The 27194-nt window shown below is 36.8% G+C and overlaps 1 long non-coding RNA gene and 1 pseudogene across 1 annotated transcript in view; one reads left to right on the top strand and one right to left on the bottom strand.

Moving 5' to 3' along the window:
* LOC105489745 (uncharacterized) overlaps positions 1–26427 on the bottom strand; it is a 46698-nt gene extending 20271 nt beyond the window's left edge. The window contains exons 1-2 of the long non-coding RNA XR_011606038.1: positions 22095–26427; positions 13381–13441 (exon numbers count right to left, since the gene is read on the bottom strand). This is a non-coding gene — a long non-coding RNA (uncharacterized lncRNA). The remainder of the gene's footprint in view (positions 1–13380; positions 13442–22094) is intronic.
* LOC105493088 (acyl-CoA-binding domain-containing protein 7 pseudogene) lies at positions 1901–2306 on the top strand (annotated as a pseudogene).
* Positions 26428–27194: the final 767 nt, after the last annotated feature.

Genomic DNA, 27194 nt, shown 5'->3' with positions numbered 1-27194 from the left:
ATCTTCACTCAACAAAAGGTTCAATTCACTGGGAAAATAAAGCAATTAAAAACACATTTGCCACCATGCTTTGTGTGATACTTGAATAGGAATGGAGGGAAAAGCTATATTAGGACAACTGAGGAAAATTAATAATAGAACGTATATTAGATAATAATATGGTATCAATGTTAAATGTCTTTGATGAGAGTATACCTATACACTTGTATTTTCCTAAGATATACTGTTTAAGTTTGGGGGAAGGAAGTGCTATGATATTTGCAATTTACTTTCAAATGGCTCATTAAAAAGGATATATGGTGACACTGATTAAAATGGTGCAAGAGGGAGCGTCTTTCTCTCTCTCTCCCTGGCCCTTTCCTCCTCTCCCCCACTCTCTTCTTCCACAGAAACACTGATAAATTGAGCAAAATTGTAGCAATCAACTTTATCAAAACTCTGGAAAACAGTCAAAGGTTTACAGCAAAAAACTGAACACCAAATCAAGAAACAAACATTAAAAATGCCAGAAAGCTTTGCTCAATTTTCACTTGCCTTTGCTCCACCTTTCTCCCAGACTAAGTGAAAATCTTGAAGACAGCAGCCAGTGTTGGACCCTTCACTCTGGCTCCAGAGATAAAAGAGCAGATCGTATTCACAAAGAATCATGTTTGTCTTTTCTAACCTGTCTGAAGGTTACCTGAAGGACTGACACAAGGAGCTTGCCTTTGTTTCACCTAACTCAGACTTACTCATGGAAGAAAAGTGGCTATGCAAAGAGCATTCCTTGCAAACATTATAAGACCAATAAACAACATGCTACACCTGGGACAAAAAATTACACTTGAGGCAAACTATAGATATGCTGAAAGCCTGGAAGGAAAAGACAGGGAGAGAGTTTCTTTGAAAAATTAGGCATTCAAAAGTGTCCACATATATTGGGGAACTTAGAAAGCCATGTGCATACCCAAGGTAGAACACAGGCTGGAAAAGACCTGAGAAGATCTATGTGGAAGATTAGCTTCCACTTGTGGCTGATCTCTAAGTTCAATGCAAGCAGGAAGTGAAGGCGAAGGCAGAGCTATAAACAGCTTGTCTAAACATTGAGGGAGCGCTCCAATACAAAGCCGACTAAGAGACATCTTTTCTTCCTTTTCTACCTTTTCTTTCTCTCTCCCTCTCTCTCTCCCTGGCCCTCTCCTCCTCTCCCCACTTCTCTTTTTCTTTTAGTAAACCAAGAATCCAGAAACACAAAACTGTCCTTCAAACAGGAGAGAGAAATTAAGACATTTCCAGATAAACAAAAGCTAAGAAAGTTTATTCCCAGTGAAACTGCTCTACAAAAATATACTAAATGAGATTCCTTTAGGCTGAAATGAAGACAGAAACTGGAAGCCATATCAAGAAGCCATATAAAGAACTCCAGTAAAGGTAAGTATATAAATAAATATAAAACTCAGTGTTCCTGTATTTTTAGTTTATAACTCCTTTTTTTATTTCCCACGTGATTTAAGAGATAAATACATAAAAATTCTTGTATCCTTGCTTCTCCTGTGCTTGGTGCTTAAATAACAAAAAAAGTAAGAAAAAAATCTTATATATTTTTGTTAATGGACACACAACATATAAAGATATAATTTGTGACAATCACAACATAAAGTATGGGCAGAGCTGTATAGAGCAGAGATTTTTGTATGCTATTAAAGCTAAATTGGGATCAGTTTAAACTAGGTTGGTATAAATTTATGATGTTAATTGTAACCTCTGCGGTAACTACTTAAAAATTTTTTTAACATACTGATAAGAAAATTAGAGGAGTTTGAGGCTGCAGTAAGCCATGATCATGCCACTGCACTGCAGCCTGGGCAACAGAGCAAGACCCTGTCTCTAAAAAAGGTCAAGAAAATTAGAAGGGTATTAAATGGTACACTACAAAAAAAAAAAAAAAAAAAATCAATGCAAGACAAAAGAAGGCAGTAATGGAGGAAATGAGGAACAAAAAAGGCCTAAGACATACAGAAGGAGTGCCTGGAGAGCAGCAACAGCCCAGCCAGCTACCGTGTCCCTGCAGGCTGATTTTGACATGATCACGGAAGATGTGAGGAAGCTGAAAACAAGACCAGATGATGAAGAACTGAAAGAACTCTATGGGTTTTAGAAACAAGCTGTAAATTGGAAACATTACTATTGAGTGTCCAGAAATGCTAGAATTAAAAGGCAAGGCCAAATGGGAAGCACAGAACCTCCAAAAAGGATTATCAAAGGAAGATACAATGAGTGCCTTTATTTCTAAAGCAGAAGAGCTGATAGAAAAATATGGAATTTAGAATAAAGCATATGATAAATTTTACTTTTTGAAGCCTTCATAATGGTATCATGACCAAACATTTAGAGTGAACACTGTTAACTCTAGGTATCATGTATATTTTTGCTATTATTATGAATTATAATACTTAATTAGAAGTATGCTAAAACTGCATAGTTAACTAAATTGTACTTGATTAAACCAGGTGTCTTTAAAAGTTCTTTTAGAAAAGTATTTTTTTTTTTTTAATTTTTGTAGATTTAGGGGGTACAAGTGCAGTTTTGTTTCATGAACGTACCATGTAGTGGTGAAGTCTGGGCTTTCAGTGTCCCCATCACCCAGATAGTCTACAATTGTCCCCGAAAGGTAGTTTCTCATTTCTCAGCCCCCTCGAACCCTCCCACCTTCCAAGTCTCCAGTGTCTATTGTTCCACACTTGATGTCCATGTGTACACATTGTTTGGCTCCCACTTATGGGTGAGAACATGAGGTATTTAACTTTCCATTTCAGAGTTATTTCACTTAAGATAATGGCCTCCAGTTCCAACCATGTTGCTACAAAAAACATGATTTCATTCTTTTTCTTAATGGCTGAGTAGTATTCCATGGTATACATATACCATATTTTCTTTGTCCAATCATCTGTGGATAGACACTTAGGTTGATTCCATATCTTTGCTATTGGGAATGGTGCAGTGATAAACATATGGGTGCAGGTGTCTCTTTGATACAATGACTTATTTGCCTTTGGGTAGATAACCAGTGGTGGGATTGCTGGATGGAATGATGGTTCTGCTTTTAGTTCTTTGAGAGCCTCCATATTGTTTTCCATGGAAGTTGTACTGGTTTGCATTCCCACCAGCAGTGTATGAGTTTCCCTTTTCTCTGCATCCTCACCAACATCTGTTGTTTTTTTGACATTTTAGAAAAGTCTTTACTCTGGTAGTATTTACACAAAGGTTAGGAATTTTTTAAAAAGACATACAGAAAACAAAGAGCAAAATGGCATAAGTAGTACTTTCTTATCAGTTATTACTTTATGTAAACAGATTAAACTTTCAAATCAAAAGGCAGAAAAATTAGCATGATGTGTTTTTGGTTTATTGTTTGTTTGTTTGTTAGTTTTGTGAGATGGAGGCTCGCTCTGTCACCAGGCTGGAGTGCAGTGGCACGATCTCGGCTCACTGCAACCTCTGCCTCCCGGGTTCAAGCAATTCTCCGGCCTCAGCCTCCTGAGTAGCTGGGACTACAGGAGCACACCACCGCGCCCAGCTAATTTTTGTATATTTAGTAGAGATGGGGTTTCATCATGTTGGCCAAGATTGTTTCGATCTCTTGACCTCGTGATCCGCCCACTTCTACCTCCCAAAGTGCTGGGATTACAGGTGTAAGCCACTGTGCCCGGCCCCAGCACAGTGTGTTTTTAAAAACGATGCAACTGTATGCTATCCACAAGTGACTGATCCAAAGACACAAATCATTTGAGTGAAAGGATGGTATGTGGGTTAAATTATGTTCCTCTAAAAGATATATTAAAGTCCTAACAGCCAGCACCTGTCAATGTGACCTTATTTGGAAATAGGGTCTTTGCACACATAATCGAATTAAGATGAGGTCATTAGGATGGGCCCTAAATCAGTATGACTGGTGTGCTTATAACAGGAGGAGAAGGCTGGGCATAGTGCCTCACACTTGTGATCCCAGCACTTTGGGAGGCCACAGCAGGAGGATCACTTGAGGCCAGGAGTTCGAAACCAGCCTGGGCAACATAGTAAGACCCTGTCTCTACATGCACACAGACACACACACACACACACACACACACACACACACACACAATTAGCCAAGTGTGGTGGCATATACCTGTATTTCCAACTGCTTGGGAGGCTCAGGTGGGAGGATTGTTTGTGCCCAGGAGGTTGAGGCTGCAGTGAGCCATGATTGCATCACTGCACTCCAGCCTGGGCAACAGAGTGAGACCCTGTCTCTAAAAAAAATAAAATAAAATAAAAACAAGATTTTAGAAAAAAGAAAAAAAGAGAGAGAGAGAGAGAAGAGGAGAAGAGACACAGGAAGAAAGACATGTGAAGAAGGAGGCAGAGATTGAAGTTATGTAGCTATCAGCCAAGGAATTCCTGGGACTACCAGAAGCTGGAAGAGGCAAGAAAGGATCCTGCCATAGAGGCTTCAGAAACAGCATAATCCTGTCAACACTTTGATTTATAATTTTAGGCATCCAGAACTGTAAGAGATATATTTGTGTTGTTTTAAGGCACCCTATTTGCAATACTTTGTTACAGTGCCCCTAGGAAATTAATACAGAGTGAAAAAGATATTCCATGCAAATAGTAATCAAAAAAGAGTAGGAATGGTTATACTTTAGACTTAAAGCCAAAAACTGCTACAAGAGAAAAAGAAGGCGATTATGTATTGATAAAAGGGTCAATTTATCAACAAGATATAAAAATTATGCACATATTTGCACCAAACAAAACAACTCAAAAATATATGAAACAAATACTGACAGAATTGAAGAGAGAAATAGAGAACTCTACAATATTATTTGGAAACTTCAATACCCTACTCTCAATAAGGGTTAGAACATCCAGACAGAATATCGGTAAGAAAATAAAAGATCTGAACAACCTAGACCAAGCTTTTCCAACCTGCAGTCCCACAGGCTGTATGCAGCCCAGGATGACTTTGGATGTGGCCCAATACAAAATTGTAAACTTTCTTAAGACATGATTTTTTGTGTGTGATTTCTTTTTTTTTTTTTTTTTTTTTTTTAGCTCATCGGCTATGGTTAGTGTTAGTGTATTTCCTGTGTGGCCCAAGACAATTGTTCTTCCTATGTGGCCCAGGAAAGCCAAAAGATTGAATAGCACTGACCTAGACCAACTAGACCTATATAAACCAGACCTGACAGATATAGATAAAACTCTCTATCCAACAACACAATAAACAATCTTCTCAAATGCACATAGAACATTCTACAGGAGAGATCATATATTAGGCCACATAACAGTCTCAATAAATTATTAAAAATTGAAATCAAAGGAAGTATATTCTCTGACCACAATGGGATGCACCTAAAAATCAATTAACAAAAGGAAAACTATTTTTATTCACAAATAACAAATTTGTGAAAATTCACCAATATGGGAAATTTAAAAACACTCTTAAACAATGAATAGATCAAAGGAGAAATCACAACGGAAGTTGGAGAATACTTAGATATAAATAAAAATGAAAACAACATACCAGAACCAATGGGATACAGCAAAAAGCAGGGGTCAGAGGGAACATCAAGCAACAACCATTTACATTTAAAAGGGCGCAGTGGCTCACACCTGTAATCCTAGCACTTTGGGAGGCTGAGGCAGAAGGAAAGCTTAAGACCAGCCTGGGTAACATGGTGAAGCCCTGCCTCTACAAAAAATTAGCTCGGCATGGTGGCATGCACCTGTAGTCTCAGCTATTCAGGAGGCTGAGGCAGGAGGATTGCTTGAACCCAGGAGGCAAAGGTTGCAGTGAGCCAAGATTGTGCCACTGCACTTCAGCCTGGGTGACAGAGCAGGACTCAAAAAATAAAAGAGAGAGAGAGATTACATCAGTAATAATAATAATAAAACTCCCAACAAAGAAAACTCCAGGACCAGATGACTTCGCTGGTGAATTATACCAAACATATAAAGAATTAACATCAATCCTTCTCAAAGTCTTCCTAAAGAAGAGAAAGAAATGCTTTCTACTCATACTATGAAACCAGCATTGCCCTGACACCTAAGCCAAATAAAGAAACCACAGGAGAATATGCAATATACTCAGCATATATGAATATAGTTGCAAAACTCCTCAACAAAATACTAGCAAATGAAATTCAACAGCATATTAAAAGATTACACAGTGTGACCACATGGGTTTTATACCAGGAATCTACAGAATGTAAGGATGATTCAACATACAAAAATCGATCAATGTAACATATCACATTAATAGAATGAAGGAAAAACGATATTATCATCTCAATTGATGCAGAAAAGCATTTGACAAAATTCAATACTATTTCATGAGCAAAAACACCCAGAAAACTAAAATTAGGAAGGAACTTCCTTAACATAATAAAGGGCATTTATGAATAACCCACAGCTAATACTGTACTCAATAGTGAAAGACTGAAAGCTTTTCTCCCAAGATCAGGAACAAGACAAGTATGTCCACTTTCACAGGTACAATTTAACATTTTACTGGAAGTTCTAGCTAGAGAAATTAGGCAAGAAAAAAGTAAAAGGAATATAGATTAAAAAGAAAAAGTAAAACTATTCCTTTTTGCAGATGACCTTATTATATGGAAAATATCAAAAAATCCACAGAAAAGGCTGGGTGCGGTGGCTCACGTCTGTAATCCCAGCACTTTGGGAGGCCAAGGCAGGCGGATCACAAGGTCAGGAGATCGAGACCATTCTGGCTGACATGGTGAAACCCCGTCTCTACAAAAATGCAAAAAATTAGCCGGGTGTGGTGGCAGGCACCTGTAGTCCCAGCTACTCGGGAGGCTGAGGCAGGAGAACGGCGTGAACCCAAGAGGCGGAGCTTGCAGTGAGCCGAGATCGTACCACTGCACTGCAGCCTGGGCGACAAGCAAGACTCAGTCTCAAAAAAAAAATCCACAGAAGAAATAATAGAGCTAATAAGTGAATTCATCCAAATTGCAGGTGTAATACAATACTCAAAAATCAGTTCCGTTGCTATACAGAAGCACTAAACAATCTGAAAAAGAAAGTGAGAATACAATTCCACTATAATAACATCCAAAAGACAAAAATACCTCATGATAAATTTAAACAAGGAAGTGAAAGGCATCTACACTGAAACATTGCTGAAAGAAATTAAAGAGGAGCTAAATAAATAGAAACACACCTTGTGTTGGCGGATTGGAAAACTAAAGATGGCAATACTATCCAAATCTACAGAGATAACATAGTTCCTGTCAAAATTCCAATGGCCTTTTCACAAAAATGTAAAAGCCAATTCTCAAATTCATATAGCTACAAGGGGCCAAAACAATCTTGAAAAAGAATTACAGGCCAGGCGTGGTGGCTCAGGCCTGTAATCCCAGCACTTTGGGAGGCCAAGGTGGGTAGATCGCTTGAGGTCAGGAGTTTGAGACTAGCCTGGCCTACATGGTGAAAACTCGTCTCTATTAAAATACAAAAATTAGCCAGCCTGGTGGCAGGCGCCTGTAATCTCAGCTACTGGGGAGGCTGAAGCAGGAGAATCACTTGAACCCAGGAGGCAGAGGTTGCAGTGAGCCAAGATCGTGCCACTGCACTTCAGCCTGGGCAATGAAGCGAGACTCCGTCTCAAAAAGAAAAAAGAATAACAAAGCTGGAAGTCACACACTTCCTGGTTTAAAACTTATACAAATCTAAAGTAATCAAAACAAGGTGATACTGGCATAAGGATAAACCTGTAGAACCATGGAGTAAAATTGAGAGTCCATAAGTAAATCCATACATCTATGGCCAATTGATTTTCAACAAGAATGCCAAGACCATTCAATGGGGAACGAATAGTCTCTTTAACAAATGGTTCTGGGACAACTGAATATCACATGCAAAAGAATAAACAGGCACCCCCTACATCACAGCACATAGAAAAATTAACTCAAAATGGATCAAAGACCTCAATGTAAGAATGAAAACTATAAAACTCTTAGCGGAAAATATAGGGGTAAATTTTCATGTCCTTGAACAGTGGATTCTTAGATATGCTATCAAAAGCGTGAGCAACAGACAACAAAATAGATAAACTTGATTTTATCAAAATGAAAAACATTCATACATCAAAGGCCATTATTAAATGAAAAGACAACTGATACAAGGGAGAAAATACTTGCAAATCATATATGTGATAAGAGTCTAGTGTCCAGAGGCCAGGTGCGGTGGCTCACGCCTGTAATTCCAGCACTTTGTGAGGCCGAGGCCAGCAAATCACAAGGTCAGGAGTTTGAGACCAGCCTGGCCAATATTTAGTAGAGACGGTGAAACCCCGTCTCTACTAAAAATTAGCTGGGCGTGGTGGCACATGCCTGTAATCCCAGCTACTCGGGAGGCTGAGGCAGAAGAATTGCTTGAACCCGGGAGGTGGAGGTTGCAGTGAGCCAAGATCGTGCCACTGTACTCCAGCCTGGGTAACAGAGCGAGACTCTGTCTCAAAAAAAAAAAAAAAAAAAAAAAGAGAGAGTTTACTGTCCATAATATATTTAAAGAATTTTAACAATTCAATAACAAAAAGACAACCCAATTTAAAAATGAGCAAAGTTCTTGATAGCTATTTCTCCGAAAAAGATTATACAAATTGTCAACAAGCACATGAAAAATTGTTCCCCATCATTAGTCACTAGAGAAACGCAAATCAAACCCACAATGAGATACTACTCCATACCTACTAGGTGAGCCATAATAGTAATAATCATCATTGTCATCACTGGAAAATAACAAGTATTGGTAAGATGTGGAGAAATTAGAACTCTCACAAATTGCTAGTGGGAATGTAAAATGATGCAGCCACTGTAGAAACAGATAACGATTTTTTCAAAAAGTTAAACATATAATTACCATATGGCCAGCAATTCCACTCCTAACTATATACCCAAAAGATCTGAAAACAGAAGGTCAAACAGATGCTTTTACACAAATGTTTATAGCAGCATTATTCACGATAGCCAAAAGGTATTAATAGAAATGGTCCAAATGTCCATTAACAGATGAATACATAAACAAAATGTACATACATATAATGGAATATTACTCAGTCTTACGAAGAGATGAAGTACTGATACATGCTACAACATGCTTGAACTTCAAAAGATTATGCTAAATGAAGAAGCCAAATAGAAAGATCCCATATTACATGGACAACCTAGAATAGGTAAATCCATAGAGATATATTGATGGGTGGTTCCCAAGAGCTGGTTGGGGGAGTAGGAAGTGACTGCTCAGTAGATATAAGGCTTTTCCTGAGGTGATGAAAATGTTTTAGAAATAGAGGTGGTGGTTGCACAACATTGTGAATGTTCTAAATGCCACTGAATTGTGCACTCCAAATTGTTAATTTTATGTCAATTTCACCTCTATGTTAAAAAATATATACATATATATTCATCCATACACATATAGAAATAGAGAAAGCAATGTGGCAAAGGTTAGTGGTTCGTAAATCTAGGCAAAAGATATATAAATGTTCACTGAACTATTATTTCAAGTTTAATGTAGAGGTCAGTTTCATGTAGAAGTCAATAAAATGTTGAGAAAAACTTATTCAAATAGTAACTCACCTTTAGTATAAATCAAATATTGACAAAATCACAAGGAGAAATTGACAAATCTACCATCAAGATAACAGATTTTAAGAAACTCTCTTAATAATTAACAGTAAAACAGATTTTTAAAACTTGTAAGGATAAGGAATATATGAACAGTTTCATTTAATAGAAATATATAGAACATTGTACCCAGCAACTGCAAAAACTGTAACCTTCTAAATACACATGTAGTGTTCATGAAAATGGACCATGTGTTAGGAGATAAAGCAAGTCTTGATAAATGTTGATGCATCAGTATTATATACAGTATAATAGTCACAATAAATAAATTTTTAAAATATTCAAAAAGTTATATATTTAGCAATTATTCATGGAATAAAGAAAAATATGATGGAAGTTTAAAAAATTGACCTAAATTATAACAAAAATAGTACAGATCAAAACTTGTAGTGCTAGGAGAAAATATATAGCCAAATTTCAGAAAAAAGAAAAGGTAAAAAATTAATAAGACTTAATTTTATTTATTTTGTACAGACAGGGGTCTCACTATGTTGGCCAGGCTGATCTCAAACTCCTGGCCTCAAACTATCCTCTCAACTTGGCTTCCAAAAATGCTCTTTTTCTAATGTTAAAAGTTAGGTCTGGCAGTGAGCCACTGTGCAGTGAACCACTGCATCCGGCCAGACTTTTAACATTAGACAAAGGGCAACAGAACAAGATATTAAAAGTGAGAAAATAATCAAAACATAAATTAAAGAAACGGAAAACAAATACACACCAAAGAGCATCAACAAAGAAAAAGGTTGTTTTTGAAATGCCAACAAAATTGGCAAACCTCTGGCAAGGTTGATCAATAAAAAGGGAGACACATATTAAAATATTGAAAATTTTTTAAAAACTACAGATCAAGCATAATTAAAAAGCTAACACAGGAATGTTAAGAAAATCTTTATGCCAATAGATTTGATAACTTGAGTAAGAAGGACAACTTCTTAGAAAATGGACTCCAGAAAAACAACAGAAAAAAAATGAAATAAAAATAGGAAAACATGAATGGTCTTACAACCAATATTGAAATTGTTGCCCAGGCACTGTGGCTCAGGCCTGTAATCCTGGCACCGCCGAGGCAGGTGGATCACTTGAGGTCAGTAGTTCGAGACCAGCCTGGCCAACAAGGTGAAACCTCATCTCTACTAAAAATACACAAATTAGCCAGGCATGGTGGCGGGGGTCTATAGTTCCAGCTACTTGGGAGGCTGAGGCACGAGAATCACTTGAACCCAAAAGGTGGAGGTTGCAGTGAGCCGAGATGGCGACTCTGCACCCCAGCCTGGGTGACAGAATGAGACTCTGTCTCAAAAAAAAAAGAAAAAGAAATTGTGTCAGTACCCTAAATCTTTTCACAGGCATGTGCATGCATGCACATACACGTGTGCGCACGCGCGCGCACACACACATACACACACACACACACGCACACACACACACACACACACCCCATAGCAGGCCCAAAATGATTTTACCGATAAGTTCTACTGGAAAGAGTTAATTTCAGTTTTAATCAAACTTTTCCGGAGAATAGAAAGAAAGAAAGCAATTCCCAGTTAATTTACAATGATAGCACAATTTCCATTCAAAAGCCAAGGGAAAGTATTACAAGAAAAAAAATTTCAGATTAATCTCACTCATGAACATAGATGCAACAATCTATGCTAAATCTACCAAAATATTAGCAATTCAAATCTAGCATCTAGATTCTAGAATCTAGATTCTTTTTGCAAAAGCCATTCATCACGAACTAGCCAGCTTCCCAGCCAAAACAGCCTTGTTTGTAGTTGCCTGCTGATTTCCATGTGTAAATACTAAAACTTGCCTGCTTTCAAGGTACCAGTATGACTTCAGGGAATGCACAGTTGGGGAGAGATGCTAACACTTAGCTCTTACAAATCACTATTGTGCATGGCAGAGGTACCACCAAATACCAATGGATAAAAGTAACAAACCTGAGATAATTGGCTATCGTTTTTGATGAAATAAGATGTCTACCTCATGCCATAAACAAAAATCAATTGAAGATGAACTATGGACTTAAATGCAAATTTTAAACATTTTTAGAAGAGAATATAGGCGAGCATCTTTATGACCTTGGGATAAGAAATTATTTTTACAATAAGACATAAAATCACTGACAATAATGAAAAATATTTTACATTAAAATTATGAAATTCTGTCCCTCAAAATACACCATTAAAGGAGCGAAAAACACCACTAAATGAAGTGATGAAAATTCTCACTGAAAGATTTTTTCCTACACAAATACAACTGGATACCATTTTCTTCTGCCTCTTTGGGACCCCTGCCCTAACTACTCTCTCTCCCATTCTGTAGCTTAAATCTCTTCTTTGCTGGATTTTTCCTGAAACACTCCCTCTCTTTCTTCTTCACAGTCCAGCTTATTGAAAGATTAATATACATTTACTTTTGCCATTTAGTCGTTTTTCAACTCCTTTCTTAATTGAGCATTTACTTCTCATTTTCACTGCACTCTGGTTTCTTAGTTGACACAGTTCTCTCTAAGGTAACCACTGGTCTCCGTAAGACGAAACTCAGTGAATGCTTTTCAATCTTTATCTGACTTGTCACTCTCCAGAAGCACTCCATAATGTTGATTACCCCTTTCCTAAAATCAGTTCCTCCCTTTGCTTCTGCAGCTGTTCTCACTCCCTATTCCTCACTCCTTCTGAATATTCTCTGCAGGTTTTTCCATTCTTTCTGCCTCTTCATACCACCCACCAAATTTAACTGCTTTAAAACATATATGTGTGTGTGTGTATATATATACATGTATGTGTATAATATATGCTTACTTTTAAAATTCCAGAACATTTAGAAAAATAAAAAGAACAGAATTAAAAGTATCAGTAATCCTAATACCCAAAGATAAGCATTATTATTAATAATACCTTAATTGGTATGCATTTCTAGAATTTTTCTAGGGATATATATTTATTTTTATAAAATGGTAACTGCTGTACATAATGATGCTTTCAGCACTTAATATTACATGTATACCCTCTATATCAGTATAGATTAATATTGTTACTTTATTAACAATAGTTAATACTGAGCTTCACTAAAGTCACTCTGCTAAACTCTCTATATATATACATAAAGATTTGTCACTGACATTAAAAACTTCCTTATAAGATAGAAACTATATTATTTCCATTTTACAGATGGGAAAACTAAGGCTTTGATAATTTATGTAAATAGTTCATGGTGTAATGGTGAGTAGCACTAGTAAGAGCTACCCATGATTTCAACATAAGCTAATTCCAGAGTTGTACATCTTTTCACTGCGTATAGAGCTTTATCAATCAGGTCAATTTTACTTGTAAGTAATGTTGCTGCTCAACCAAAAAAAATTAATAATTAAAAAGTCTGGAATTAGACAGTTTCAAAACTGGTCATGACCATTCAACAGTGAAGGCTTTGGGTGGTTTCTCTGTGACTCATGGCTTTCTCTCAAGAGCCTCAGATAGCTACATAGCTCCAAGCATCACATTTTTACATCTTGACACAAAATATCCAAAGAAGGTGAAAATAAACAGTTTTCTCTTCATACACCTCTTAAATATAATGCATACTTCCAAAAAACTCCATAAATAACTACTTTGATGTCTCACTGACCGGAAATAGACCATCTGTCAACTCCTAAACCAAATACGTGGGTGTAAGGTGACCATCATCAATCACAATTCACTACCTGAACTGCACCCGTCTTCCTTGATCATCTTGCCACTCAATATCTTCAAAAAATGGCAATTCTGTTAGCAAGGGAGAAAAGGAAAATGACGGTTAGGGTGGCAACCGACACGCTGCCAACAGTCATTTTAAATTTTACGTTTGTACCATGATTTAATTAAGCAATCCCATGTTGAAGGATATTTAAGTTGTTGCCAATTTTACACTGTTATAAAGAAAGCTGCAATGAACATATTTGTAGATTTTTTCATACTTTTAAATTTTTCCCCAAGATAAATTCCTAGAAAATTTTTGTATCAAAGCAAATTTTTAAGGTTTTAAAAAATATATATTACCAAGTTGCAATCCAAAATGTATATGCAAATGAAAGCTCTCTAAAACAGAGTATAAGAGCATCCATTTCTTCACACTTTCAAGAATGTTAATTGGTTTTACCACTGCTTTAAATATTTGATAAAAATAGTATAACTGACTTCTTTTAAGGCTTAGTTTTTTAAATTACAAAAGCAAAAGTTGCTTATTGACAAAAATGTAATAATCCAAATATGTAAATAAAGGAAAAAGTAAACATCCTTCCCCCTCTCACTTCTGTCATTTGCATTCCCCAGGGGTTAATGATTTTTAACCTATTGACAATTTTTTAACTCCACAATTGCCAGAACTTTTTCTATCTTGTTCTTTTCTGGATCACTAGTTAATGGCCCAGTTTCTGACATATACTACATTTAACAAATGTTTGTAAAAATAACATCATACCTTCCATTATTTTCTAGAACTTGACCTTTTTCACCCAATAGCATACTGTCGATACCTTTCTATTCTTGAATATATATATATATGCTTAATTTTTAAAAAAATAGGAAGAGTGTTCCACCGTATGGATGTAACACAGCTTCTCAAAACCCTACTTAGATTATCCCATGCTTTTACTATTATAAGCAACATTCAAATGAATATCATTGGAAGTATATCTTTGTTTTATAGTGAAAATATTTCTGGGAAAATTTCTGTGTAAATATTTCAAATATTTCCTGTAACGTGTTCAAGGTCAAAAGATACGTGCCAGTTGCTTTCCAAATGATTGCACCAATTTTTTTTTTTTTTTTTTTTTTTTAGAGACAGAGTTTCACTCTTGTTGCCCAGGCTGGAGTGCAATGGTGGAATCTTGGTTCACTGCAACCTCCGCCTCCCGGGTTCAAGCGATTCTTCTGTCTCAGCCTCCCAAGTAGCTGGGATTACAGGCAAACCAGGCCTGGCTAATTTTTGTATTTTTAGTAGAGATGGGGTTTCACCACGTTGACCAGGCTGGTCTTGGACTCCTGACTTCAGGTGATCCGCCTGCCTCGGCTTCCCAAAGTGCTGGGATTATAGGCGTGAGCCATCACACTCGGCCATCCAATTTATATTTTAAACATGTGTTTCCCTATTCTCAAGCCAGCATTTGATATCATAAATATTCTTACCTTTTGCTACTCTGAGATGTAAATTTTTTCTCATTATTTTAATTTTAGACATAATCACTTAGGCAGTAGTTTAACATTTTCTCATGATTGTCCATTTGTATTTCATCTGTAGATTGCCCCTTTGTATTCCTTACCTATTTTCCTATTAGATTTTTTGCTCTTTTCTTATTTATCTTAGGGAATTATTAATATAGTTACAATTTGTCTACTATATATATTGAAATATTTTCTCCCTAGTTTATTATTTGTTCAGTAGCATTGTGTTATTTTTACCATACACAAATTTTACATTCAAATCTATCTTTTTTTTGGTAGACTACCATGGTGACTTAACTGTTGTAACTTTATAACATAATGTTTTGTTATCTGGTTTGGAAAGCCCCTCACCAAAACTTCCTAACAGGTCTCCCAGTCTCCAGTTCCACCCTTCTCCAATCCATTTTCCATGCTGTGATCAGAGATGCTTTTATTGAAAGAAAATCTTACCATGTTTGAAATTCCTTGGGGTGAAGTTTGAGCTCTTTAATTTATCATAACAATGTCCACGTACCACTTTGGTCTCTTTTCTGCCTCCTTTCTTATAATTTATTACTGATTCTCTTCCTTTTTGCTTATGACTCTTCTTCCTGTCTAGAAACCTCTCCTTTACTTTCCCATCAGTCACCTCTTACGCCCCTAAAAACTCAGCTCAAGCTTCACTTTCCCCAGAAACATCCATCTGCGCTCTCACAGCATCTAGTGCATAGTGCTGTCATATACCTATCAAACCACTCCTACGTAAATGTCCACGGCAATTTTATTCATAGTAACCCCAAACAATCTAAATGTCCATCAATAATAAAATTGGTAAATAAATGTAGTTTGTTTACATATTGGAATGTTAGATATCAATCAATAAGTAACAAACTACTGATACATAAAACAACACAAATAAATCTTACAGATACAATGTTGAGTGGAGAGAAGAGCAGACCAGACATAAAAGAATACATAATACACTATTCCCCCAGTCATACTGGAAACCCTAATAGAATTACATCAAACTAAAAAGCTGCTGCACAGCAAAAGAAACAATCAACAGAGTAAAAAGATGACCGACAGAGTGGGAGAAAATATGTGTAAACAACACTTCTGATACAGGGTCAATATCAAAAATATATAAGGAACTCAAACAAGTCAACAGTGAGAAGACAACCTGATTTTAAAATGAGCAAAGAACCTGGATAGACATTTCTCAAAAGAAGACATACAAATGGCCAACAGGTATATGGAAAAATAGTCAACCCACTCATCATCAGGGAATGTGAATTAAAACTACAATGAGGCTGGGCATGGTGGTTCACACCTGTAATCCCAACACTTTGGGAGGCTGAGGTGGGCTGATCACCTGAGGTCAGGAATTCAAGACCAGCCTGGCCAACATGATGAAACTCCATCTCTAAAACACTAAAAACACAAAAATTAGCTGGGCATGGTGGTGCATGCCTGTAATCCCAGCTACTTGGGAGGCTGAGGCAGGACAATCACTTGAACCCAGGAGGCGGAGGTTGCAGTGAGCGCAGATCGCGCCGTTGCACTCCAGCCTAGGTGGCAAGAATGAAACTTCATTCCCCACAGCCAAAAAAAAAAAGAAAAAGAAAAATGGGGATAATAATAGTTCCTGTCTTGTTGGGTTATTATGGTGATTAAATGAGATGAAACAGAAAGATAAAAGAATGAACAACAGGACTGGGCGAAGTGGCTCACACCTGTAATTCCAGCACTTTGGGAGATCAAGGCAGGCAGATAACAAGGTCAGGAGATTGAGACCATCCTGGCTAATACAGTGAAACCCCGTCTCTACTAAAAATACAAAAAATTAGCCAGGCATGGTGGCACGCACCTGTAATGCCAGCTACTCTGGAGGCTGAGGCATGAGAATCACTTGAACCCAGGAGGCAGAGGTTGCAGTGAGCCAAGATCGCACCACTGTACTCCAGCCTGAGCAACAAAGCCAGACTCAGTCTCAAAAACTCAAAAACAAACAAACAAACAAAACCAAACAAACAAAACACTATAATGAGATACTTCTATTATCTCACACTTGTTAGAATAACTATTATCAAAAAAGAGAAAACAGCAAGTCTTGGTAAGGATATGGAGAAAAAGAAAAGGAAACACTTGTGCCTGTTTGTGGGAACATAAATCAGTATACTTATTATGGAAAACAGTATAGTGGTTCCTCAAAAAATTAAAAATATAACTATAGCATGATCCAATCCCACTGCTGTGTATATATCCAAAGGAAATGCAATCAATATATCAAAGAGCTATTGGCACTCCCATGTTCATTGCAACATTATTCACAATAGCCAAGATATGAAATCAAGCTAGGGAGCCGGGCGTAATGGCTCACACCTGTAATCCCAGCATTTTGAGAGGCAGAGGCAGGCAGATCACTTGAGGTCAGGAGTTCAAGACAGCCTTGCCAACATGGCGAAACCTTGTCTCTACTAAAGATACAACAATTAGCCGGGCATGGTGGCATGCACCTGTAATCCCAGCTAGTGAGGAGGCTGAGGTGGGAGAACTGCTTGAACCTGGGAGTCGGAGGTTGCAGTGAGCCGAGATCATGCCTCTGCACTCCAGCCCAGGCAACAGAGCAAGACTCCGTCTCAACTGAAAAAAAAAAAAAAAAAAGAAAGAAATCAATCTAAGTGTCCCTCAACAGATAAATGGTTAAAGAAATTCAGCCTTAAAAAAAAAAAAATGAAGCAAATCTTGTCATCTACAACAACATGGATAAACCTAGAGGACGTTATCATTATGTTAAGTGAAATAAACAAGGCACAGAAAGACAAGTACTGTATGATCTCACTTATATGTAGAATCTAAAAAAGTCTGAACTCATAGAAGCAGAGATTAAAATGGTAGTTACTAGGGATTCAGGGTTGAAGGCTGATATTGGGAAAATGTTGATGAAAGGATACAAAATTTCATTTAGGAGGAACAGGTTCAAGAGATCTATTGTAGAACATGGTGACTATATTTAATAACAACATATTGTATACTTGAGGATTTCTAAGAGAGTAAGTTTTAAGTTCTTATCACCCAAAAAAGATAACTAAAATCTAATGATCCTATTAAAAATGGGCAAAAGATTTGAATAGACATTTCTCAAAAGACATACAAATGGTAAACAAGCATATTTAAAGGTGCTCAACATCATTGATCATCAGAGAAATGCAAATAAAAACTACAATGATCAGCACCATAGGAAAGGTTTTAAAAAAATACAATGAGATATCATCTCACCCTAGTTGAAATGGCTTTTATTTAAAAGTCAGGCAATAACAAATGCTGGATAGGATGTGGAGAAAAGGGATCCTTCATACACTGTTGGTGAGAATGTAAATTAATACAACCACTATAGAGAACAGTTTAACAGTTCCTCAGAAAACTAAAAAGAGAGCTACCATAGAATCTAGCAATCCCACTGCTGGGTATACACCCCAAAGAAAGGAAGTCAGTATATTTCTTCACTCCCAGGTTTGTTGCAGCTCTGTTCACAGTAGCCAAGATTGGGAAGTAACCTAAGTGTCCATCAATAGATGAATGGATAAAGAAAATGTGGTACCTATACATAATGGAGTACTATTTGGCCATAAAAAAGAATGAGATCCTAGTCATTTGCAACTGCATGGATGGGACTGGAAGGCATTATGTTAAGTGAAATAAGCCAGGCACAAAAAGACAAACATCACATATTCTCACTTACAAGTGAGATCTAAAAATAAAAATAATTGGATTCATGGAGTTAGAGAATACAAGAATGGTTACCAGAGGGTGGGGAGGGTAGTGAGTTGTGTTGGGGAGGTGGGTATGGTTAATGGGTACAAAAAAATAGTTAGAAAGAATGAATAAGACCTAATATTTGATAGAACAACATAGGGACTATAATCAAAACAATTTAATTGTATATTTAAAAATAACTAAAAGAGTATTATTGGATTGTTTGAAACACAAAGGATAAATGCTTGAGGGATGGACACCCCATTTTCCATGATGTGATTATTACACACTGCATGCCTACATCAAAACATCTCATGTAGCACATCAATATATACACCTACCCATGCATCCACAAAAATTTTTTAAAAATAAAAATTTTAAAAAGATAACTGTGAAATCATGCATATGTTAATAAGCTTGATTTAGCCACTCCACAATGTATACATGTTTCAAAACATGTTTTTCACCATAGATATATACAATTTTTATTTGTCAATAAAAGATATATAAATATGAAGAAAAAAATGTAAATGGTCCAAACACACCAAATTAAAAGACAGAAGTTATCAGATTGGATTAAAAAGCAAGAAAATATTATGCTATCTATAAAAAATATACTTTAAATATGAAAAACACCAATAGGTTAATTTTAAAAATGAAAAAGAAAGCTAATATTAACAAAAGAAAGAATAAATTGCTATATTAATGACCAACAAACTAGATTTCAGAGCAAAGATTGTTACTAGAGAGTTTGAAAGGTCATTTCATTCTAATAAAGGGGTCAATTAGCCGAAAGGATATGACATTCTAAAAACATTATTCACCTAATTAATACAAGAGCTTCAAAATACATGAAACAAACATTAATAGAACTAGAAGGAGAAATAGAAAATCAACAATTCTAATAAAACATTTCAATACCCCCTCTCAATAATTCATAGATCAAGTCAGCAGAAAATCAGTAATGATACAGGTTTTTCAAACATTATCAACCAAGATGACCTAATTGACATGTATAGACAGGTCCACTAAACAATAGCAGAATACACATTATTTTCAAGTGCAAATGGGATATTTTATCCAGATAAACAATATTTTGTGCCACAAAACAAGTTACAATAAACATAATAGGATTTAAGTCATACAGAAAGCAAATTAAACCCAAAATAAGCAAAAGGAAGGAATTAATAAATATCAGAGAAGAAATCAAAGAAATAAAACAAAATCAAAAACAGAAAAACCAGAGACACAATCAATGAAGCTAAAGGAAAGATGGCTGGTGCCTGGAATCCCAGCATTTTGGGCAGCCAAGGCAGGAGGATCCCTTGAGGCCAGGAGTTCGAGACCAGTCTGGGCAACATAGCTAGACCCTGTCTCTACTAAAAATTTTAAAATTAGCTGGATGGAATGATGCACACCTGTGTTCCCAGCTACTTGGGAGGCTGAGGTGGGAGGATCACTTGAGCCCCAGAGGCCAAGGCTGCAGTGATCTGTGATTACACCACTGCACTTCAGCCTGGGTGACAGAGTGAGACTCTGTCTCAAAAAAAAAAAAAAGGTTGGGGGGAAGAAAAAGGAAACTAAAAGCTGGTACCCTGCAAAGATTAATAAAATTGATAAATTTCTAAATTGATCAGGAAAAAAGAGTGAGGACACAAATTACCAATATCAGGAGTCAGAGAGATGACATCAATATAGATATCTACAGATACTAAAAGGATAATAAGGCAATATTATGAACAACCACAAACTAATATATTTAACAATTTCGATGAAGGACCAACACATGAAAGACACATACTACCAAAGCCCATTCAAGAAGAAAAAAGATAATATAAAGAGATAGGCCGGGCATCAGGTGGTTAACACCTGTAATCCCAGTACTTTGGGAGGCCGAGGTGGGTGGACCACTTGAGGCCAGGAGTTCGAGACCAGACTGGCCAACACAGTGAAACCCTGACTCTACTAAAAACAAACAAAAATTAGCAGGGCATGATGGTGAGTGCCAGATACTTGAGAGGTTGAGGCAGTAGCATCACTTGAACCCAAGAGGCAGAGGTTGCAGTGACCTGAGATTGTGTCTCGAAAATAAAACAACAAAACAAAAATATATATATCTATTAAATAAATAAAATTTTCAGTTAAAAAACTTTCCCACAAAGCAAACTCTGATCCAGATGGCTTTATTCGTGAATTCCACCAAACATTTAATGAATGTTACATTCATGAATGAACAGTTAATGAATAATTCTAATTCTTCATAAATTTCCAAAAAATTGAAGAGGAAATACTTTCCAACTAATTCTGTGATTTCTCCACTACTCTGATATTACAACCAGACAGACACATAATGAAAAAAAAATTTACAAACCAGTATCCCTCAGGAACATAGATGCAAAATGCTAAACGAAATTTAGCAAATCAATCAATATTTAAAAGGGATAAAACATCATGACTGAGTTAGCTTTATCCCAGGAATTCAAAGTTGTTTTACTTTCAAAAAAATGATATAAGACACCATATAAACACAAACTTAAAAAGAAAAGCAGCCGGGCGCGGTGTCTCAAGCTTGTAATCCCAGCACTTTGGGAGGCCGAGGCGGGTGGATCACGAGGTCAGGAGATCGAGACCATCCTGCCTAACACGGTGAAACCCCGTCTCTACTAATAAATTACAAAAAACTAGCCAGGCGTGGTGGCGGGTGCCTGTAGTCCCAGCTACTCGGGAGGCTGAGGCAGGAGAATGGCGTAAACCCAGGAGGCAGAGCTTGCAGTGAGCTGAGATACCCCCGCTGCACTCCAGCCTGGGCCACAGAGCAAGAGTCCGTCTCAAAAAAAAAAAAAAAAAAAGAAAAAGAAAAGCATATAATCGTCTCAATAGACACGGATAAAGCCTTCAAAAAAAATCCAACGTCAGTTTCTGATAAAAAAAAATCTCAGCAAACTACATATAAAAGGGAATCTTCAATCTAATAAACAGCATCTATTAAAAAAAAAAAAAAACCCAGCTAGCATCATACTTGTAAAAACAGAAAGCTTTCCTTTAAAATTGGGAAAAGACAATTATGTCTGCTCTCACCGCCTCTATTACACATTTAACTGGAGGTTGTAAGCAAGAAAAATAAATTAAAGTCACGCAGATTGAAAAGAAAGAAGTAGAACTGTCATTATTTGAAGACAACATGACCATCTATGTAGGAAATTCTACAGAATCTACAAAACAGGTACTAGAACTAATAATGAGTTTAGCAAGCATGCAGGATACAAAATTAATATATTAAAAAATCAATTGTATTTCTATTTACCATGAATGAACAAGTGAAAATTTAAAAAAATTAAAACAATATCATTTATAATAACATCAAAAACTAGAAAATATTTAGGGATAAATCTGACCAAAGATGTAAGAATCCTGCATACTGGAAATTACAAAACATTACTGACACTGATTAAAGAAAATCTGAATAAATGAAGAAATATACCTTTTTCATGCTTCAGGAGGCTCAATATGGTTAAGATATCAGTTCTTCCCAATTTGAGCTGTACATTCATTTCCATCTCAAGCAGGCCTTTTGGCAGAATTTGACAGGCTGATTATAAAATTCATATGGAAATGCAAAGGATCTACAATTGCCAAAACAATTTTGAAAAAGAACAAAAAATTTGGAGAGCTAATGCTACCTGATTTCAACACATATCGTAAAGCTACAGTAACCAATACAATGTGCAATTATTGATCATAAAGATTGACAACGAAATCGTTGGCACAGGATGGAGTCCAGAAATAAAACCATGCAAACATATATAGACAACAGATTTTTGACAAAGGTGAAAAGGCAATTCAGAGGAGAAAGTATACTGTTTTGAACACATGGTACTAGGACATGGAAGACATATATATAGCCTTGAATTGTAGAGAGTTTCACAGGGCATGTCAGATTTGGCAGATTGGGCTACATAAAACTTTAGAATTCATGTATGGAAAAGATAACGTAAACTAACTAAAAGATATGCAGTGTATCTTTTGAAGATAAGCTATATATTTAAAAGATATACCAACAGGCCAGATGCCATGGCTCACCCCTGTAATCCTAGCACTTTGGGAAGCAGAGGTGAGTGGATCACATGAGGTCAGGAGTTCCAGATCAGCCTGGCCAACATGGTGAAATCCCATCTCTACTAAGAAATACAAAAAATTAGCCAGGCATGGTGGTGCATGCCCGTAGTCCCAGCTACTTGGGTGGCTGAGGCAGGAGAAAGGAGAACCACTTGAACCTGGGAGGCCTAAGGTTGCAGTGAGCCGAGATTGTGCCACTGCATTCTAGCCTGGGCGACAGAGCGAGACTCGGTATCAAAAAAAAAAAAAAAAAAAAAAATTACATTCCATAATCTATCAAGAGTTCCTGAAAATTACTAAGTAAGGGACAAAGAACATTAACAGACAAATCGCTGGAAAAAATATAAATTTCCAATAAACCAATAAAAAGTTGTTCAACATCATTAACAATTACAGAAGGTCAAATTATTTTCCCACAATCTTATTACTGAAACTATTAAATGTTGATAACAGTCCCCCAAATCCAGACCAGTTATTTAATATGTTTTAGGAGTAGGTTGTCACTTCCCGAGAAACAGAAACAGAAACATGATCAAACTTCTTCTGCTTACATTTGTCAATATGACCTTGAGAGAAGAGTATCAGTGCACTGGATTTCCATGCTCCACTCTGGGCAACAACGGAGGTAAACAAGATAGGCCTCCAATCCTTGTCAGCTGTAATGTATTGTCTCAGATTGACTTAAAGGCATATTTTATCTTAATTCAAGGGAAGATGACTCACCTTTCCAGAGTGATCCGTCAGTGACATGCTACGCTAGAGACTTTGCATTAATTATTTCATTTAATCTCTACCACAACCCTGCAAGGTTTTTATAGATGAGGAAACTGAAGACGCTATGTTAGCATTCCCCACCCTTTTTGGGACCAGGGGAGGTTTCATGGAAGTTAATTTTTCCACAGATGGGGGAAAAGTTTGTCCATGGCCCGGGGATTGACGACCCCGGCTCTACATAACCAGCGATATACTTCAGTGTCCATGTTTCTTTACACTGCATCCTAAAGAAAGGAGTTTTTCTCTAGGTGAAGGGAAGACCAGAGTGTGAAAAAGGCCCTAAAAGACCCTCAATAGATCAAAAGTATAATAAGAAGTAAACGTTCCACACAAAATGCTGAAAACAATTTTAACGTTGCCTATGTCTGTGATAAGCAATGATGTTTATGATGTTATTTTGTGTTGCAATTTTAAAGTAAAAAGAATGCTGATGTTGGCGATCGGTAGCCCTGGTCTCAAACCCCAGCTCTGCTGCTTACCAGTGGTGTAATCTTGGTCAAGAACCTGATTCTCCACACTAAACTCTGACTTCACATTGTCCCTATTGAGTGCTATTTATAATCCTATGATAAAGTTAATCATCATTTGACTTGTTTGGGGGTTAGTTCCTGTGACTGTCTTTTCAACCAATATTGAAAATTGTGAGCAGCTATAAGATAATCATTTTGTGTCACTGACAACACCCAAAAAGTTACTTGTACGTTAAGAGTTTAACACACATATTTATTAGATGAATATTTTATTAAACCCAAGACAAGATAGGTTGACAATACTAAGAGCTGACAAAGATAGGGGAAGCAATCTGGGTAGGAGAACAATTTAACAGTGATTACTAAAAAAAGTGCTATAAAGAACAAGACCCAAATGTCTGCCCTACATCCTTTCACACTTTATTTCATGCCTCCCCAACCCAGTACCTTGATGCCTTGACTTTATTTCAATCCTTTAGATTGAGAGAAAACGACTTAAGAACAGTGTTTATGTTTTATTCGTCCTTGAATCCTCAGAAATAGCATTATAAGGTGCTCACTATACGACTGTTGAAGTGAATTGAATGGTAACTTAAGAAGCAAGAGATCAGTATATGCAGAATATTCATCTCAAGAGGGAAAGCTACAGTTTTATGTATTTTCCATTGTGATTCTTTTGTAAGTAGGGAAATTCTATGCCAAAGACTGAAAAAAGCACATCATAAATCATGGTTCAGTCCATCTGAGTACTGTTTTAATTTTAGCACAGCATGTGTTGAACTTCAGTGCTCTTGATTCACACATTCCTAATGCAAATATATCAAACTTTCAATTATTCAAGGGTGAATTATCAAATTTGTAGATTAGCTGGGCTTTTTGCTTATTCTACTCCCTTAAACTACACAGGCCTTTGGGCATCTTCTGCTTCTTCCTTGTGCTTGAATGGCAGTGGGATTAACTCATTAAGAATAAAGAAAACATCTGTGTTGCTTAAATGGCAGTGAGGATCTTGTAGAAATTCAGTACCACCTGTATGTAGTTCCATTCCTGGTCATAAGTTGAAATAAAACTGTTACAGTATTCAAAATTCAATGGATATTTCTTGAAGTAGTTCATCAGAGAACAATTTTTCCTCATGTCAAAGAAACAACTAACTAAATGAAGCATTTTATTCACAATAATAAAAAAAGTTATATTGATTCAAATCACCAGCAGTGTCTACAGACACATGACAGAAAGCGGACATACACATCGTGGAGATATTTAGCCAATCACACTTATCACAGCTTGACTATGTCTTTTATTTAGTGACAGGAAATCTACTATCAGCCCCTATCACTTCAATGATCAATTAATTAAATATTTTGGTTCTATTCACATACTGTGCTTTGAGCCATTTGTAATCATCTCATAGAGGTAAGAAAAAGCAATCATGTTTATAAATTATGAGCATTTTCAACTCAGTTAAATGTAATTTATTCTTTACCTTCTTACATTTTTCTATCACTATTAATACTTCATGTAGGTGTGAATATAAACCTTGATGCACACAAACACATATAACTCCCAGTTGAATGTCAACACCTTTAGAAAGAAAAAAAAAAAGACTTGTATAAGGAAAACAATGGATAAGCTTTATGTGTGTGTGTCATATAGTGAGTGTATATAACTACACATACAGTCATGCATTAACAATGGGGATGCATTCTGAAAAATCCCTGATTAGGTGATTTCGTCATTGTGTGAACATCATGAATGTACTTACACAAACCTAGATGATATAACCCACTACACACCTAGGCTACATGTTATAGTCTATTGCTCTGAGGCTGCAAACCTGGACAGCATGTTATTGTACTGAATACTGTAGGCAATTATAACACAGTGTAAGTATTTGTGTTTCTAAACATAGCTAACCACAGAAAAGGCACAGTTAAAATGCTGTATTATAAGCTTATGGGACCACCACCCTAAACACAGCCCACAGTCCATCATTGACCGAAATGTCATTATGCACACATAACTTTACATGAAACAGAAAACAATGAATTGTGAGGAAAATAAACAAAGTAATTGAATGGTGGGATGCAGAGCTACCATGTATAGCTGCATGGATTGTCCACTGCACAATTTTAGGAACAGCAGTCACTCTGACTACCAAGTGGATGGTGCCCCCTGGAGTTGTGCAATATGGCAGTCTTCGTGAACATTTTTTTCTTTGGGATTTAAACATTTGGGTTTATCAAAACGATTAGACTGTGACTACAGCTTCAGGTCACACTTCCTAATCTCCTAGCATCCTTAGAAGTGACTTGTTCTCTCACAATCTGATGCGGGAAGGAGAAAGAAAAGTAGAAAGGATAGGAAAATGTATCTATATAGAAGTAATTTTACAATAACAATAGCTAATATTTTTTGGAACTTTTACTACATGCCAGGTGTGGCTCATTGCACTTTGTACACATTAACTCTTTACTTTTTTTTTTTTTTTTTTTGAGATGGAGTCTTGCTCTGTCACCCAGGCTGGAGTGCCGTGGCGCAATCTCAGCTCACTGCAAGCTCCGCCTCCCAGGTTGACGCCACTCTCCTGCCTCAGCCTCCGGAGTAGCTGGGACTACAGGTGCCTGCCACCACGCCCGGCCAATTTTTTTTTTTTTTTTTTTTTTTTTGTATTTTTAGTAGAGACAGGGTTTCACCATGTTATCCAGTATGGTCTGGATCTCCCGACCTCATGATCCGCCCACCTTGGCCTCCCAAAGTGCAGGGATTACAGGCGTGAGCCACCACACCCAGCCTGTACACATTAACTCTTAATCCTTATAAACATCCTAGTGGTAGGTACTATTCTTATCCACATTTCACAGATAAGGGAATTGAGGCTCATCGATGTTAAGTAACTGGCCCAAGACCATGCTGCACTAAGTGGGGAAGATGTGAGGTAGGAACGAGAGAGCTGATAGAGTCCTCTCCTTTGCAAAATTGTGACTATCAGTTGAAGGTCAATTAGAGGCTCCTTTTATTTAAATTTTTATTTGTTCTTCCTAAAATAATTATTTTTGTGGGAAAAAGCAGTCTCTTAGGAAGATCTGTCTTCAATCATAAAGTCAGATTTGGGCCAGGTGCAGTGGTTCACACCTGTAATCCCAGCATTTTGCAAGGCCCAAGCAGGTGGATCACTTAAGCCCAAGAGTTCAAGACCAGCCTGGGCAACATGGCAAAAT

The sequence above is a fragment of the Macaca nemestrina genome, chromosome 7 (genome assembly GCF_043159975.1).
Source record: "Macaca nemestrina isolate mMacNem1 chromosome 7, mMacNem.hap1, whole genome shotgun sequence".
NCBI classification, from domain to species: Eukaryota; Metazoa; Chordata; class Mammalia; order Primates; family Cercopithecidae; genus Macaca; species Macaca nemestrina.
Note: the sequence above shows the minus strand (reverse complement) of the source record. Positions and strands in the feature narration are given on the sequence as shown.